Genomic DNA, 15908 nt, shown 5'->3' with positions numbered 1-15908 from the left:
CGTTTAATAGATTTTTGAGTTCGTTTCAGCACTTAACAGCTCGTTTAAGCGATTTTTTAGTTCGTTTCAGCACTTAACAGCTCGTTTAAGAGATTTTCAGTTCGTTTCAGCACTTAACAGCTTGTTTAAGCGAATTTTCAGTTCGTTTTAGCACTTAACAGCTCGTTTTTGCCCGTTTCAGCAAGTTACATAACCAATACTTTAAACAGGGTAAACAATGATGACATTTCCTAACCAAAACATCATTTAAGGACTTTAAAATTACATATTTGCACAGTGTCTTTATCCAAAATAACAATGATGACATTAAACAATTCAAAACAACTAGAAACCCTACTACAAGTTGCATGCCTGGTCAACACAAGTTGTTCCTCCATCTCGATCTCGTTTCATCTAAATATGTAAAGATGGAAAGTTGTTTAATAATACATATACAAACATAAAATTAAATTTCAAAGAGAATTGAGTTTTTAATACCTCTCGGTCAATATAAAATTGCTACTATTATAACTCGGAATCAACGTTTCAATGTCTTCAGCAAGTTGTTCCTCCATCTTGATCTCGTTTTCATCTAAATATGTGAAAAATGAAAGTTGATATATTAATAAACACATATACATAAAATTTAGTTGCAAAGAGAATGAACTTTTAATACCTTGTAATTCATCCAATCAATCTTGAGCGCATAGCAACGCCTCGACATTTGATGGTAGAAGTGAAGTTCGATACTTGCTCAAAACCCGACCTCCAATACTAAAAGATGATTCGGAAGCAACAGTAGTTATTGGGATGCTCAATAGATCACGAGCTATTAGAGCCACTTTTGGATACCTTCCTTGATTATCCTTCAAATACCGTAACATCAAGTGGTTGTTTTCTGTCAAGTTGAGGTTCATCTAAGTACAATGTTAACTGAGACTTTTCGTTAACATCATTTCTATATTGGCTTTCAAATGAGTCAAATCCCTCCAACTCGTCCAACGTGTTGTCACCAACCTTTGAACTCTCGGGCCTCAAAGAATCGGGCATTGTCTCCGATTGAATGTCATACTCCATAAATAGCTTATGAATGCCATCAACGATAGTCTTCAATATCGTTTTTCGCTCTTCAACTTTCATGACAAGTTTTGAAAAACAATACTCAGCAAGCTTAACCTTGTACCGTGGATCTAAAATAACCGCAAAAGATAACACCTTACTATAACTTTCCGAATATTTATCAAACTTTTTTTCATGTCTTTTGCCATGTTACTAATAACATCTTCCGTATTGCGAATTGCTTCTTCAATATGCAATTGAATTTTCCACTCTTGATGAAAATATAAGTTGGAAGTCGGATATAAGCTTCCCAAAAAAAAGTAGTGATATCATAGAAAGGTTTCAAAAATTTTGTGATTACTTCCACCCTTTCCCATTCCTCTTCTGATTGATTACTCTTAAAATTGGAATCAACTAGTGCTAACTGAGAATAAGGCCGACGATAAGCCAATTCACAATCAAGCATAATATACGTAGAATTCCATCTCGTTACGATATCTTGATGAACATGTTTACCGCACCGTAATGAAAATAATTCGATGCATTCTGCGAACTTACACTTCCTAGCAGTACTTCCTCTCACATACTTAACCGAATCTCGAACCTTTTCAATGGCTCCTTCAATTACTTTCATTCCAACTTGAACAACAAGATTTAATACATGGGCACAACAACGCACATGAGTATAATCACCATCACACACTAATACTTTATTCAAACGCAAATGACTTTTCAAAGAAGATACTAAAACATCATTATACTTTGCATTATCCAATGTTACTGCGAAAATATTTTTCTCAATACCCCAATCTGCTAAAAAGTTGATCATGTGCTCTTCTATGATGAAACCAGTGTGTGGAGGAGGTATAAATCTAAAATTTAGTACCTTTCTTCTTAAAACCCAATCCTCATCAACATAATGAGCTGTCAATGCCATATATCCGTCCGTCATGAGTGAAGTCCATAAGTCAGAAGTCAAACATATCCTACTAGTCATGCTTTATAATTTATCTTTAAGAATCATCTTCTCCCGATCATATATTCTTAAGATATGCGACTTTGCAGTGTTTCTTGTCATGTCCTTTACATCAGGATGTAAGAATTTATGCAAATCTCGTGTTCCCTCGTGTTCAACATAACTAAAAGGATAGTGATGTTTGATTATGGAAATTGCTATCTTCTCTTTATACATTTCTAGATCTAAAAGGGCACGCTTTTTTAGTGGACCTGGCTCATCAATATCAAAACACTTAGGGATATGTCGTTTTAAGTTCGATGTTCCCAAATTTGTACCAACCTTGTACTTTTGTCCACATGCTTTACAACTTACTTTCTTCGTCCCATCAGGTTCAACAATTACACATTCAAAGTAGTCCCAAACATAAGAACGTTTACTTGAATCATTTGAATTAACTTCATCATCTCGTTACTCACTTATACTATGTTGATCAAAACCAGTGTTGCTTGACACATTTGCCAAATATTCTTGAATCTTGACCTACCAAAAGTCATGTAAAAAATATTAACAAAAGTAACATAATGCAAGTATAACAAATCCACTTGTAAACATAAATTTCGAGTCAAAATGATGTGTGTCCAAATTAAGAACGTATTAACTGTTATATATATATATATATATATATATATATATATATATATATATATATATATATATATATATATATGATAATATAAACCAAAACGTCGATTATATATTATATCCAAGTTTCGAGCGAATACATACTAAGTTTTACTCACTTCTCAATAAATTCTTTTTGATCAAAAGATCAAAAGCAACATCTTATTTAGAAAGCAAAAGGTAAAACATCAAGATCAAGAAACATTGCCCAAATTTAAAGACACAAACTTTTTATCCCAAATACTCAATCAATGATCAAATTCCATTCAAAACCTTCTTATAATATTATCTTAAATTCAAGAAAATCATGAAAAAATACTCAATAACTAAATAACTTAAGTTACTGATCTTATAAACCTTCTTATAATACTCAAGCAATTTTCAAAACTTAATAACTAAAGTTACAATAAAGAAAAATGACAGGTATTGTATGTGTATCTAACTTGTATTCTAAATCACAAATCTTGCGAACAAAGAAAAAATTAGATCATTATCTTCTTTATTTGTATCAACCATTCACCATAAAGTTTATTAAACAAAGAAAAAATTACAATTTCAATCTATATTATAATAAAAAGAATAAATAATATATTTTAGGGTTTGTGAGGCCATTAGATCATTATCTTCTTTATTTTCTCACACAAACAAGAAAGATCTAAGAAAAAGATGAAGCGTTAATCTGAAAGATTTAATGATATATAAATTGTTAGCCTATCCTTGATTTGATTCAACTAACCAGAATTTAACAATTATCCAAGCATATAAAATGAATCAACTGTTCATATCATAGATCTGGACAAAATTGTAATTTTGTATATTCAAAAGGACAAAATTGTAATTATGGACCCAATCCATAATTTTGTATATTCAAAAGGACAAAATTGTAATTTTTTTCTTAAACAAATACAAACCTAACAATTTTATGATTGTAGTTCAATCAAGCTAAAATCAAGAATACCCACAAAACCTAACATTAAATAAAGACAAACCCTTTTCAAAAAATTATAAAAAAGAAAGTCAACATGTTAACAATGTTACCCGGAGATGAAGATGTGAAACAATTAAACACGGCGACGGCAGTGCTGAAGGGAAGATATTACCGACGGTGGTGGTGATTGGTTGTAGGCGGCGACGGCGAATGGCGGCGATAGCAAACGGTGGTGGTGAATGGTGATGAAGATATTATTCAGATACTAACTAAACCTTACTGTCGGCGAACAGGTGTCTGACCCATTGTTTGCTGAATTGCTGGAGAAGAAATACTAGAGTAACCCTAACCAACCCTTTTGTTTAGAACGGTCAACCCAATTTGACCCAATTCAAAAATTTGGGATTTTCATGAATAACCCATTTCAACCCTTTTAATTAAATTACCCAACTCATTTCAACCCATAAGATTTTAAATTTAACCTAAACTGACCCAATTAAATGACTTGGGGTCAGAAGTGCCCCCTCTAAACAAGAGTATGTAACATTACCTAAGATAAATGTTAAAAAGACAAAATGTTAAAATCGCCCCTTGCTTCTAAATGCAACAAAAATGCATACCCAAACTGTTTGTTAATGTTTTCATAACCGGATTGAACAGCGAATCGGACTGGCTACCGATTCCCAGTCCGACCGACTATGCAAATTAAAACTCAAAATGACTATTAATGCCAAAAAGTGTTAAATAAAAAAAATACTTTTTTTTACTCATAGTAAACCAGTTCAACTGGTCCAGTTGGACCGATCCAAACCGGCCAGCTATTTAACAATGGGCGAACTACATAGAACCGGGCCGGTCGAACCGGTCAGTCTAAAAAGCAATGTTGTCTATTTCCTAAAATACCCTGCAATATCTATTTTATATTTTCTGATCCAACATAATGCAGCTTAATTGTATAATTTACAAAAGTTATTGTTAGGCTTGAAAATAAAGGCTACCTTTGAATACAAACGCCAGCCTCAACAATGCCTGATTTTATCATTTCAATTGCAATAGTTGTTACTATTCTAGTCCATTGAACTCCTATCATAAACAAATTAAGAATATATTAAAACGTAAGATACGGATTTTGAAAAGAATCATGCAACAATACATAATATTAAATACCTGATTTCCTAATATATATGCATAAAGATTTCTACCACTTCCGGGTGTTCAAATATCAATATTCTGTAAATTGATGCTGCAAGTTTAATTCATTAACACTACTAAACAAATTTAATATGCAAATTAAACATGTTTTCACCTTTGCATTAGTATTAACAGTATCAACTGCATTTTTTGCATGGCCATCATATACAGACAACGTTGATAAAATCGTAAACCTTTTTGTGAAATTACTCCACTAGTACTGCAGTATTTTTGTCTGCTACACATGCCAATCTAAACTGGTTAGCAAATACTAACTTGAAAATTGTAATCAATCAATCAATCAATCAATCATACCCAGTAAAATCCCACCGACAGCAGAGCTATAGGTAAGGTCTGGGGAGGGTGGGATGTAGGCACACCGTACCTCTATCCAAAGGAATAAAGAGGTGGCTTCCAGAGAGACCCTCGGCTCTAAGAACATGTGTATGAAGCAAAAAAAGGAAATCAAAGTTTAACAGTTATATAAAAAACTACTACTAATTATAATAATATTAATAAAAAGGTCACAGTTTAACCGCAATAAAAGAGCTAATAATAATAATAATAAAATATGTAAGGGAAATACCATTATGGTATGTGACCTAAATAAGTTAAGTCTAAGCCCTAAGGTATTCAATTCTCTCTAAAAAACCTTAACTTGAAAATTGTAATCAAACTGTAAAAAGAAGGAATCTTACTTTACACATTATGATCTTCCTATCAAAGAAGCTGGAAAGTTTTTGTTTCCGGTTGATAATTCAACTTCAACGGGTTCTTTGGTTGGTGTTGGGACCGATAATCGTGCGTGATCAACACCCAGTCTAGCACGTACAGTAGGAACAACCTCAATTTAAAAACATAGAAAAAGAATGTATAAATAAAAATAAATGAACTTTCTGCAAATTAAAGTTTAAAAGCTCTCGGTATCATGTGAAGACCTAATAATTTAAGTTTGTAAATGCGCATACAGATTGTTTGTTTTGGTTCATTTTTCTAATTATTTTTGTTTGTAGAGATTGTTTGTTTTAGTTCATTTTTCTTATTATTTCAGTTTGTAGTGTAGGTAGACAGTGGCTTTATTGGTTCAGCTAGATCATGCTGGCTTCATAAGCCTAAGAAAGTGCACCAGTTCTTTGTACTCTATATAGACTTCCTTATATTCCAATATGTTCACTCACCAAACCAAAATTTCCTTACATGAAGTCGTCTTCAACCTCCGTTCATTCTTCTGCAACATGACACCTTCAGAAACCACCATCACTGATGGAAGAATCTGTCAATTTCGGCAAAAGCTACAATCATAATTATTAAAAGCGATAAAAGCACACGCCTAGGCGTAATTTTTGGGCGAAGCTTTGGTTTCCCGCTTCTTAATGCTAAAGGTGCATATCCAGGAGACACTTCCAACTTTTTTTGTTTTGTTTTTTTTTTATTTTTTCTGATCTTTTTTTTTATCTTTTATTGATTTCCTTTTTTTAAATCAATAACTGATTGATAAGAATCACCTAAAAACAGGTCAACTTACGTAATTTACTCCAACATCATAGATAATTCTTTATCCTGTATTAATTTTGTTTTTTATATTCTAGTTAAGCTATATATATATATATATATATACACTCAAATTTAAATATCATTATTTTATAAAATTTTATTAATTTTTTTTGTATTGGTTAAATGTTTAATTGTTAATTGCGTTGAATTTTTATTATATTTGGGAGTAATAATAGTTTTATATATCTATTACATATATATTTTATTGTGTTTTTCTTTCTCAGGTCGTCGTATTTTTTTCGCGTAGGCCCTAGACGAGGCCTATGCGCCTTTGATACTATGGCTACAACAAAGTAGATACCGATGACAACGAATCCAGTGCATTATTCAACTAAATAATCGATTAACACTCTTAATATTAGGTATTCTATACCAAAGAATAACATACCTTTTATACATTTGAATATGACTTTCCATTAATGTTTGCTTTGTGAGGCCTCTTTCCCGGTGCCCCACGTTGGCGTTGGATTTACTCATAAACACAGTTCTAAATATCATAGTTAAATTACACTATCACAGAATCAATAAAACTTCAACTATTCGTTTCAAAACATTCAAACCTGTTTTTAAAAACATAACATAAAAATATCTTATTTAAATATCATGACAAATCATCATATGCCAGTCACGTCAGTCCTGCCATGTGTCTCCCTCAGGCTAGCTGCTTTAGCCTATTTACCTGCGTGCATACTAAAAGTCAGCTACGCTGAGTGAGTTCTAGTTAATCATGTAACATAGAATACATTCATATATTATACGCACGCATCCGAAGATACATATTGTATACTTAACATGTTTGTTTTTCTTTCGTAAATACACAATATATAACTTCTCTCTTTCTTTCTTTCTTTCTTTCTTTCATACTTTACATTTATTCATTCTTTACATACTTATATGTTTTAAAGAGCACGCCCTACTTCTTCGAGTATTATTACGGCCCGGTCCCTTTTCTTCCTCAGATATCATAGGGTATGTTCCCTTCTTCCTCGAGTATTATTAGGGCTCGGTCCCTTTCTTCCTCGGATATTAGTAGGGTCCGGTCCCTTCTTTATCGAGTATTATTAGGGCTCGATCCCTTTCTTCCTTACCTTACCATTCTTTTATATGTATTTATAACTTTCATGCATAGCATACATATATCATCCATAAATCATATATAAACAATCACATCTTCAAACTATCACCTGGCAGTACATGCAGTATCCGAAGATCGTTCACGTACCGTCAAGCATTCATTCATAAATTTCACATAAATCATATAAGGCATACACTTACCACTTAAAGTAAGTGTATTAACTAATCACATCGAGTATGCACACAGTCCAGAAAACATAACAAGAATATGGGGCTAGAAAATCACCTTGGCCCAATTCCTTTCAGAGTTAATGGTAACTCCTTTCCTTAATTGGGCGAGGCTAACTATATAACAATTACATGTATCAATTAACTAGCCTATCCCTATCATATTTCTAGGTTGTTGTATCCCCTAGCTACGGGGGTTCGGGGGCAGCGCCCCTGGCAGCAAGGTTCTAGGGGTGGCAGCCCCTAGCGGGGTCCAAGAGGGCAGAGCCCCTGGCTAGGGTTAAGTTGTCAGGTCAGCTTGGAAAAATTTTATTTTTATTAATAAGTCTTTACTAAAAACCTCATCAGAAAACTAAAGTTCAATTATTTAATCAAATGTTACCTTTCCTTATTAAACAATTACTTATCTTTAGCTCATTTATCATATAAGTCCATATCTATCGTTTATGTACGTATACGCTGTTTATCTTTCGTTTATTCGGAAAAATCATTTTAAGAGTATAAGTCCACTGGCGTATAAGTTCACATGCTTATAAGTCCATATCAAGTCCGTATAAGTTTACTATTGGCGTATAAGTTGAATCTGGCATATAAATTACACTAGCGTATAAGTTGTTTTACGACGTATAAGGTGTCTCGCGTATAAGTTATATTGGCGTATAAGTCTTTTAGGCGTATAAGTTCCTTCTGGACGTATAATTCATCCAGCGCATAAGTTATACATATACGTCTACATACATACACGCTACGTATATCCATATCCGTTGTGACTTATACGGAACATACATACACGCTGCTGCTTGGCTTACACGCTGCTTGACTTACACGAAACCTACTTACACGCTGCTTGACTTACACGGAACCTACTTAATCGCTGCTTGACTTTTACGCTGCCTGAACTTATACAACGTATAAGTTTAGTTCAGCTCCTTATTATGTGTTTTTGAGGGTTTTCTTCGATTCCGTCGCTGTCGGCAGCCGTTAACCACATGGTTGGTCGGGGTCAGATCGTTTATGACCTGGGTAGCTTCGTGGTGTCTAGATATGAGCTAAGGTGGTCGTTAGGCTCGTTTTTGGTTGATCAAACCCCCGAATAAAGCTAGATCTAGATCCAAATGGCTCAAACGGCATCATGGGGCTGCAATGTCAGGTTCAAATATGTTGGGTCAGCTGAGATGAATAATTTCTTACCTTCGGTTGGTATCAGATCGTTGAATATAGTAGAGTAGAGAGTGTTTGGCTTAAGTGTGTGTTTTTAATGGTGTAGGGTATGGTGTAGAATGGATGGAAATAGAATGGATTAGGGTTTAAAGGGTATTTATACTCCTTAAGCCATTGACCTTAGGTCCATCTTTCGTTTTTAGTCTATAATTAATTAAAGCCCACCATACCTTTTATCATATTATTTTATTACTATCTCTACTAACTCAAATTAGTTTCTCTAACGAAATTAATATATTAATATTATCCTAGGAAATTTCGGGATTTTACAAGTCTTCCATACTTAAAGAGGTTTCGTCCCTGAAACCTAACTATTACTTAAGAAAGCCTGGGTAAAACTTGTGCATCTCATCCTCAACTTCCCAAGTAGCATTCGAACCTTTGTGATGCTTCCATATCACGAAGCTGCTTTTCCTGACGGTCCAATATCTCAATAGGTTGTTCGATGTAGTTCAACTGTTCATCAGCCTCGATGTCTACTAACGACACGTGGGACGTGTCATCAGCTAGACACTTCCTTAGGTGAGAAATATGAAAGGTAGAGTGAATCCCTTCTAACTCTTCCGGCAAATCCAATTTATAAGCTACTTCTCCAACACGATCTACGATCATAAACGGTCCAATGTACCTTGGAGTCAACTTCCCTCTCTTTCTGAACGAATAATTCCCTTCCAAGGGGAGACCGATCTCACCCCAAGATACAGGGGTTCTACAGCATCTACCATACAACATTTCAAACGGTGGCATACCAATACTCGAGTGGTAGCTTTTGTTATAAGAGAACTCTGCCAGATGAAGATGATCATCCCAACTTCCTCCAAAGTCTAAAACACAAGCACGTAGAATGCCTCAAGGGTTTGGATAGTCCTTTCAGATTGCCCATCTGTTTGAGGATGATACGTCGTACTGATGTTCAGTCTTGTTCCCATAGCTTCATGGAACTTCTTCCAGAATCTCAACGTAAAACTCGTGTCCTTATCAGACACGATCGATAACGGCACTCCATGTCTTGCCACAACCTCCTTTATAAACACATTTTCTAACGTTTCTGACGAGATGGCTTCTCGTAAAGGCAAAAAGTGAGCACTTTTCGTGAAGCGGTCCACGATCACCCAAATGGTATTATGATGTTTAGCTGTACGGGGTAGCTTAATTATGAAATTCATGGTGATGTGTTCCAATTTCTATTCTGGTACCTCTAATGATTGCATCTTCCCATAAGGTTTTTGGTGTTCCGTTTTGACTTGCAAGCAAGTTAAGCACTTACTAACATAATCGACCACGTCGTTCTTCATACCCGGCCACCAGTAGTCTCTCTTAGATCTTGATACATCTTGGTGGATCCTGGATGAATCGAGTATATCGACTTGTAAATCCTTTCCTTTTTCATTAACCCTTCATCTTTAAGCACCTCAGACTGCACCTTGATGACTTCTCCGAAGAGATTTGAGTTAATGATCAACTTATATGACTACACTGTTGCAATGACTTCTTCATTCTTCCAGCTTAGCGCGTCAGCAACCACATTAGCTTTTCCAAGATAGTATTTAATATCACAATCGTAGTCCTTTATTAACTATACCCATCCCCTATGTCTCATGTTCAATTCTTTCTGCTCGAAGAAGTATTTTAAACTCTTATGATCTATGTAAATAGTACACTTAGTACCATACAGATAATGTCTCCATATCCCGAGAGCGTGCACTACTACGTCTAGCTCTAAATCATGCGTTGGGTAGGTACTTTCATGAACCTTCAACTGTCTTGACGCATAAGCTATAACCTTACCCCTTTGCATTAACACACAACCTAACCCATGATACGAGGCATATGTCCAAACGACCAAATCCTTGTCACCATCGGTTAGAGCAAGGATTGGAACTTGCATGAGTCTTTTTTTAGTTCCTTAAAGGCCTCCTCTTGAAACTTACTTCAAGTGAACACTACAGACTTTTGGGTCCGTCCGGTCAACGGTGCAGCTATCTTGGAGAAGCCTTCGATGAATCTCCTATTATAGCCAGCCAACCCTACGAAGTTGTGTATATCAGCCGGGTTATGCAGAGTCTTCCAATTCGTTATTGCCTCAATCTTAGTTGGGTCCACAGTAATCCCTTCAGGATTAATTACGTGACGTAGAAACTGCACTTCACGCAACCAGAATACGCACTTCGAAAACTTAGCATACAACTTTTCCTTCTTCAAAATCTCCATTACTTCTCATAGATGCTCCATGTGGCCAGTCTCGTTTTTTGAATAAATCAATATATCGCCAATGAACACGATAACTGCTTTATCCAACATCGGTCGACATACCCTATTCATCATGTCCATAAATGTTGTTGGGGCATTCGTTAGACCGAATGACATTACGAGGAATTTGTAGTGTCCATACCGCGTTCGAAAAGCTGTCTTAGGGATGTCTACCTCTTTTACCTTCAGCTGATGATAGCATGATCTGAGGTCTATTCATGAGTACCAACTGGAACCTTGTAGTTGGTCAAATAAATCATCAATCTGAGGCAACGGATATCTATTCTTCATCGTAAGCTTATTCAACTCACGATAGTCAATACACATTCTCATACTTCCATCCTTCTTTATAAAAAACAACATCGGTGCGCCCACGCGAAAACACTCGGCCTAATAAAACCTTTATCGAGGAACTCTTGTAGTTGGGACATCAATTCCTTCATCGCAGATGGCGCCAGACGGTAATTAATGAACATGTTTGGTTGTTCATGTTCATTTTCTTGTTCATTTAAGTTAAATTAATGAACATGTTTGGTTCGTTACATGCCTTAGCCGAAGTAGATAGGGTATAATTACTGAAAAGATAAACATAAAACCTGATAATGATATATTATGTAAAACGTCTTGAAAAGTGATTTTCCATTGTAATGGAAGATTTTGATCCTACGATTAAAAATGAGTCATTTTATTTTCAAATGGGTCAAAATTATAATCAAAATTTCAAATGTATAAAAAAGGCCTGATTATTTTGTCACCAATATTGGTTATGTAATCATATTTTTCGCACAAATGTTTTACAATGTTACAAAGAACATAGGTTAATAGTAACATACTTATGAATACAAATTATTATGTTTTGAAGTTTATTGTTAAAAATTACGCCTTGATATATGCTAATAAATTGAGTGGAAAAATATTGTTTTTTTAATATAAAGAAATATAATTTATGAATAAACTGTATATTTGTTGGATAAATTAAAATGGAAAATAAATTATAAACTGAATTTGTGTTTTTATCTTTTTAATTATTATAGATAGTTAGATATATTAATTAGAGAGAGATGAATAAAGTGCTAAAATCGTCACGGACGTTTGGTCAATTACGCGACTTTGGTCCAAAATGTTTCTTTTTCGCAACTGAACCACTGACATTTCCCTTTTGTTGTCAAATACGTCCAAAGTTCTAACTCCGTTAGTTTTCATTGTTAACTCATGGGTATATTTGTCTTTTACCTTCCTTTATAATAATAATAATAATAATAATAACAAATAATAAACCCAACCCTCCTCCCCTCCAACCTGCAACTTTCACCACGGGATGCTATACCGGCACCGAAATCCTCAACCACCCGCGCTTAATGCTTTCCGTCGGCAACCTCCACCGCCATTCACCATCTCCCCCACACCTAAAACCAAAATAGTAAAAACGAGGAGTTGTGTTCTAGGGTTAAAGAGCTAAAGAAAAGCAAAGGTGTTTGTAATCTAGGGTTGCCATCGGAAATACATGGCGGTAGGCGGCTACAAGGAGGTTTGAAACCCTAATATTGTTCAATCAGAAACACATGGCGGTGCTGCTAGTTTCCTAATTGTTGCAACCCTAATCTTGATTGGTCAATTGGAAAAAAATCCCAAATGGGTTGCTAGGAAAATGGAAATAACAAGGGAAGACGGGTCGCCAGTTTTGTAGATCTCTTCTATGCGAAAGTTAAACAAGCCAGGTGATGCCAAAGTTATCAAAGGTGAGAAAGGGATTTTGTTTGAGATGGTGGTGGTGGAAGAGAAATGTTAGAGAAGAAAATGGTGTGACCCACTTTTTTTTTTGTTAAATTTAAATCATTACTATTAGAATGATCGTTTTACCCCTTAGTTTATGTTGTAAAAATAGTAGTGTTATCAATTTGGATATAATTATCAAGAAATTGGGAAACCTAAATGGTTTATGTGACATTTGTGACAAAATGATATACGCCTTATTTACTACGTAACGAGTGAACAATTAATCGGTTAATTCTTATCGATTAAACGAATAACCGAACGATACCGGTTATGACTCGTATATATATTGAGGGTCACATATATTATAGTGACTAACATACTGATATTAAGAACCCAGTACATGCAAATCCATTTCAACGAAAAGAGTTTCGTTTAACTATACGTTGTGAACTTAAACGCGATCGTTAACACCAAAACAAGAATTGCATCATCAGTCAAGCCGAAAAAGATTTAAAGAAATCTTATATAAGATGTTTTAAGCAATCCGTGAAAATATTATGGAATTTTACAACAATTCAATATATTTTTCTTAGTTTACAAAATCTAGCTGACAAACACTTGTTTTTGCGTTGTTTGTCAAACCCGAACTGTTTTTCTCGTCAAAAACGGAACCTGAACTAAATTTGTGACCGAGATTTAAGATCATGCACACAAAACGAGGAATGTGGGCCAAAAGAGGGGCCCATGCCCCCCACAGATATTTTTCGTATAAAATAATATATTCCTTTTATGTTTTCACACCATATCATTTATCAAATCAAAACATAAACCTAACCATCTGAGTTCTTCAACTTTTCCAGTAAACCATGAGGTATGATTCCAAAATAACAAGTTTTGATCTTGCTTTTAACCAGTTTAAATTATAAAAACATGTTTTGACTAGTATAAAACACGTTTAACCGTCTAAAAACTCATAAAATCATCTAAAAACATGTTAAACATTAATACAAACTAGAAACATATGATTAGAACATTTATATTATGTTTTTACGGTTAAAAATTCGGTTTGAAACCCTAAACGAAACTCTAAGTAATAAGGCTTGATGATGGATGATTAATCCTTGGTTTTGTTGCATTTGATCTGTAGATACTTGCTATAACTAACCAAGGACCCGGAAACTTGAACAGAGAGCTTACCCGATCGAAAAACCGACAAGGTATTACTGGTTTAGTCATTTAGGGGTTGTTTGTGCTTCGATTATGACGTGCATGTTGTGGTATAGGAAACTTTGCAGGATCCTTAGGGATCATATAGGTGAGTCCCTGTTAAAATTTAGTAATTTTTTGATAAACGAAGAATATTTGGCTAAATTTTTTACCGTTTATTGGCGTTTTATTATGAAAAATAGTTAAACTTTTTGAAAATTATGAAATTTTGTTTAAAAATCATCTATGTTATGGTAAGATCACAGGTAAATTGTTGAATCACTTGGATATGTCTAAATATAGTTGGTGCATTTGTGTTTATTCTAGTTTTAACAGTCAAAAAATACACAAAAGGGTATTTTGGCCAAATAACTAGGTTCTGGAAATTTGACAGGTTTTATGTTATGGTATTGTGATCATTCAGAAAAATTATCGGATTTTTGGGAATTGTTCGATATAAACGGGTGATTTATCGGTTAAAGAAATAAAAGAATTTTTATAAATAAATTTATAAGTGACAAAATTCTGGAATATTTTTATTAAATTCTACAGATTTTAATTTATTTGTAAAAAAATTCTCATAATTTATATATAATTATATAAATAGTTATGATAATTTAAAGATTTAAATTATATATGTTTAGATAAAACCGACAGCATTATGTTTAACGAACTGACTGGTATGTCAAAACGTCAAAGTGTTCAAATATCATAGTTTTGAACGGATTTGATAAAAACGAACTTTTTACGCGATTTCCGGACAATTCAGGTGGATGGTACGCGTTTTGTACAATCAAATCCGTATGAAATTGGAAACGAACCCTGCGACCAATCCAGATACTGAAACCTTAAATTTCTTTTATAAATCAAATCATTTTATCAAACAGTATGTTTACTTAAGTTTTTGTGATCTTACCTATTTCCAAAACATGTAAACGACCAACTTGGTAAGGCACGGAAAACGGTGAAACAGAGCCAACATTGGTTTTGAACATTTCATAAAGTACAACGTCACAATCTAAGACTACTGACATGTTTGGGGCGTAACAACCATACTCATACAAGATATACAACCCAATTTAGTTTAAGACTATACTAGTGTTAATAGTACTATACCGATTATACGATTCACGCTATAATCGAGGCTTTATACATACTGCACGTGTAATTGATTGATACTACAATAAGGTCAGTTTCATTACCTCACATTTTAAACTGTTTTATGAACATTTGGGGTGGAAAACATGTTTATATATACCTATTTATTTGAACATGTTTAATGATGTGAATTATCTTAGTGCTAACACTTGAAAGGCATCCCACACGAGTGATTAACTACGAGCCGAATGCATATGAATAATACTATTAATTTGACAAACCCAATTGACAGGGCAGTGACGTATGCCGGAACATGTTTTTTACAATTGCACATGACCATGCGAACCTTTTGTAACGTGTTATGTGGTGTTAGACATAGTACCTGTTGGGGCAAATAGAGCCAATGTGGCCATAGGAAGTGCGTGGGCAGTGGAGGCTACGTAATAGAAGCTGGTCGAGGATTCACTTGTGGCTTAATATAATTACATCACCTACATACAAAACATGAATACCATGATTACGTATACTGGTTTTGTTTAAACTTGTGAAACTCACCAACTCCTTGTAGTTAACCAGTTTTAACATGCTTTTCAGGTAAGCTGAAGTTGGAATGAATTGCTTATGTGCTAAGAATGAGACTGACACGATGTAGATAAACGCAAGTATACTAATAAAGAATAACCGGTCAAGAGAACCGGTTTTGTGTATTTATCAAGTTTGTAAACTTAGTACAAAACAATGTAACTTGATGTAAATTAGTTTGTT

At 34.3% G+C, this 15908-nt stretch overlaps 1 pseudogene; it reads right to left on the bottom strand.

Moving 5' to 3' along the window:
- Positions 1-470: 470 nt before the first annotated feature.
- LOC143580805 (zinc finger BED domain-containing protein RICESLEEPER 2-like) lies at positions 471-15556 on the bottom strand (annotated as a pseudogene).
- Between the last annotated feature and the right edge of the window lie 352 nt (positions 15557-15908).

Source organism: Bidens hawaiensis, unplaced genomic scaffold, assembly GCF_021521415.1.
Source record: "Bidens hawaiensis isolate Kalapana, Puna unplaced genomic scaffold, B.hawaiensis_p1.1 tig00030617_1, whole genome shotgun sequence".
Taxonomy (NCBI): Eukaryota; Viridiplantae; Streptophyta; class Magnoliopsida; order Asterales; family Asteraceae; genus Bidens; species Bidens hawaiensis.
The sequence above is the reverse complement of the archived record's forward strand: the minus strand, read 5'-3'. Positions and strand labels throughout refer to the sequence as shown.